This window comes from Leopardus geoffroyi, chromosome C2 (assembly GCF_018350155.1).
Source record: "Leopardus geoffroyi isolate Oge1 chromosome C2, O.geoffroyi_Oge1_pat1.0, whole genome shotgun sequence".
NCBI lineage: Eukaryota > Metazoa > Chordata > Mammalia > Carnivora > Felidae > Leopardus > Leopardus geoffroyi.
Window position 1 is genome coordinate 37027152 of NC_059333.1, and position 3774 is coordinate 37030925.

Consider the following 3774-nt stretch of genomic DNA (forward strand, 5'->3'; position numbering starts at 1 on the left):
AAATCAATGTGCAAAAACCTAAAATATTTTACATTACTAATCATGCTAATGTGCAGATCAAGTATGAATGTTTATTTAGCATCACTGTTATAGGTATAAAGAAATATGGTAATGTTAGAAAGCTGATGATTTTTACACATTATGAAGTAAAAAAAATCTTAGATTTGCATACCATTACTAAATTTATATTAATCATACTATGATGATCATATGTATTTATAATGAAATTGCATGTTTTAAATTGATATGCTCATATATGATTGTTTTAATTTTGTAATAAAATACACATAGTTTCATTTTTTCAAATATCTAGTATTTCAAGTGTTAAAACTCACTAAAACTTTGTCTTTTTCCTCAATACTATTGAAGGACCAAATGCATCATAAGAAGTACATGATTAAATTGATGTATTAACAATTTGTCGTTTACATATATTAATATATTTCAACTTCAATTTTAGTGTATTGAGAATCAATAAAGGATAAAGTACTTGTCAATGTAATTGAGCAAAACCACCTAAAAATTTTAAACAAATATAGGTGTACCTTCTTCTCTGAAAACTTATAAATGGTTACTCTCCTGGAACATTAGAAAATTAACTTTGAGTTAAGCTCAAAGTTATTCAGGATGATTCTTGTTGAGCAATAACATAGAAGGATCTGTCAATACTATTTGCTTTTAATTGTTCACTATATTAAATATAATGGGTACAGGTGCACTGAGTGGTGTATGAAATACTACTACTTAGTGAAAAATTCAAGTAAAATATACATGGATTGTCAACCAAAAATAACTAAGGTAAGGGGTAACTGGGTGGCTCAGTTGGTTAAGCGTCTGACTTCAGCTCAGGTCGTGATCTCATGGTTCATGAGTTCGAGCCCCACATCTGGCTCTGTGCTGACAGCTCAGAGCCTGGAGCCTGCTTCAGATCCTGTGTCTCCCTCTCTCTCTGTCCTCCCCCACTCATGCTCTGTTTCTCTCTCTCTCTCAAAAATAAATAGACATTTTTAAAAATAACTAAGGTAAAATAATACAGTAAGTAATTTCAGGATGCTGAAAAATCAAACAGGTCTGCTAATGATTTAAATGTTTTACTTAGATAGGGAGGAAGATGGCGGCGTAGGAGGATGCTGGGCTCACCACGCATCCTGCTGATCACTTTGATTCCACCTACACCTGCCTAAATAACCCAGAAAACCGCCAGAGGATAGGCAGAATGGAGTCTCTGGAGCCAAGCGCAGACAGGAGGCCCACGGAAGAGGGTAGGAAGGGCGGCGAGGCAGTGCGCACTCCACGGACTGGCGGGAGGGAGCCGGGGCGGAGGGGCGGCTCCCCGGCCAAGCAGAGCCCCCGAGTCTGGCTGGCAAAAGCGGAGGGGCCTGACGGACTGTGTGCCCACAGCAAGCGCGACTTAGCGTCTGGGAGGTCCTAAGTTAACAGCTCTGCTCGGAAAACGGGAAGGCTGGAGGACAAAGGAAGGGAGAGCTGCTGAGCCCCCGGACGACAGAGCTCAGTTTGGTGGGGAACAAAGTTGCTCACCAGCGCCTTCTCCATCTCCCCCGCCCATCCCCCAGCCAAAATCCCAAAGGGAACCAGTTCCTGCCAGGGAACTTGCTCGCTCCGCGCAAACACCCAACTCTGTGCTTCTGTGGAGCCAAACCTCCGGCAGCGGATCTGACTCCCTCCCGCTGCCACAGGGCCCCTCCTGAAGTGGATCACCTAAGGAAAAGCGAGCTAAGCCTGCCCCTCCTGCCCCCGTGCACCTTGCCTACCCACCCCAGCTAATACGCCAGATCCCCAGCACCCAGCATCACAAGCCTGGCAGTGTGCAAGTAGCCCAGACGGGCCACACCACCCCACAGTGAATCCCGCCCCTAGGAGAGGGGAAGAGAAGGTACACACCAGTCTGACTGTGGCCCCAGCTGTGGGCCTGGGGCAGACATCAGGTCGGACTGCGGCCCCGCCCACCAACTCCAGTTATACACCACAGCACAGGGGAAGTGCCCTGCAGGTCCGCACCACGCCAGGGACTATCCAAAATGACCAAGCAGAAGAATTCCCCTCAGAAGAATCTCCAGGAAATAACAACAGCTAATGAGCTGATCAAAAAGGATTTAAATAATATAACAGAAAGTGAATTTAGAATAATAGTCATAAAATTAATCGCCGGGCTTGAAAACAGTATAGAGGACAGCAGAGAATCTCTTGCTACAGAGATCAAGGGACTAAGGAACAGTCACGAGGAGCTGAAAAACGCTTTAAACGAAATGCAAAACAAAATGGAAACCACCACGGCTCGGATTGAAGAGGCAGAGGAGAGAATAGGTGAACTAGAAGATAAAGTTATGGAAAAAGAGGAAGCTGAGAAAAAGAGAGATAAAAAAATCCAGGAGTATGAGGGGAAAATTAGAGAACTAAGTGATACACTAAAAAGAAATAATATACGCATAATTGGTATCCCAGAGGAGGAAGAGAGAGGGAAAGGTGCTGAAGGGGTACTTGAAGAAATAATAGCTGAGAACTTCCCTGAACTGGGGAAGGAAAAAGGCATTGAAATCCAAGAGCCACAGAGAATTCCCTTCAGACGTAACTTGAATCGATCTTCTGCACGACATATCATAGTGAAATTGGCAAAATACAAGGATAAAGAGAAAATTCTGAAAGCAGCAAGGGGTAAACGTGCCCTCACATATAAAGGGAGACCTATAAGACTCGTGACTGATCTCTCTTTTGAAACTTGGCAGGCCAGAAAGGATTGGCACGAGATTTTCAGTGTGCTAGACAGAAAAAATATGCAGCCGAGAATCCTTTATCCAGCAAGTCTGTCATTTAGAATAGAAGGAGAGATAAACATCTTCCCAAACAAACAAAAACTGAAGGAATTTGTCACCACTAAACCAGCCCTACAAGAGATCCTAAGGGGGACCCTGTGAGACAAAGTACCAGAGACATCACTACAAGCATAAAACATACAGACATCACAATGACTCTAAACCCGTATCTTTCTATAATAACACTGAATGTAAATGGATTAAATGCACCAACCAAAAGACATAAGGTATCAGAATGGATAAAAAAACAAAACCCATCTATTTGCTGTCTACAAGAGACTCATTTTAGACCTGAGGACACCTTTAGATTGAGAGTGAGGGGATGGAGAACTATTTATCATGCTACTGGAAGCCAAAAGAAAGCTGGAGTAGCCATACTTATATCAGACAAACTAGACTTTAAATTAAAGGCTGTAACAAGAGATGAAGAAGGGCATTATATAATAACTACAGGGTCTATCCATCAGGAAGAGCTAACAATTATAAATGTCTATGCGCCGAATACCGGAGCCCCCAAATATATAAAACAATTACTCATAAACATAAGCAACCTTATTGATAAGAATCTGGTAATTGCAGGGGACTTTAACACCCCACTTACAGAAATGGATAGATCATCTAGACACACGGTCAATAAAGAAACAAGGGCCCTGAATGAGACATTGGATCAGATGGACTTGACAGATATATTTAGAACTCTGCATCCCAAAGCAACAGAATATACTTTCTTCTCGAGTGCACATGGAACATTCTCCAAGATAGATCATATACTGGGTCACAAAACAGCCCTTCATAAGTTTACCAGAATTGAAATTATACCATGCATACTTTCAGACCACAATGCTATGAAGCTTGAAATCAACCACAGGAAAAAGTCTGGAAAGCCTCCAAAAGCATGGAGGTTAAAGAACACCCTACTAACGAATGAGTGGGTCAACCAGGC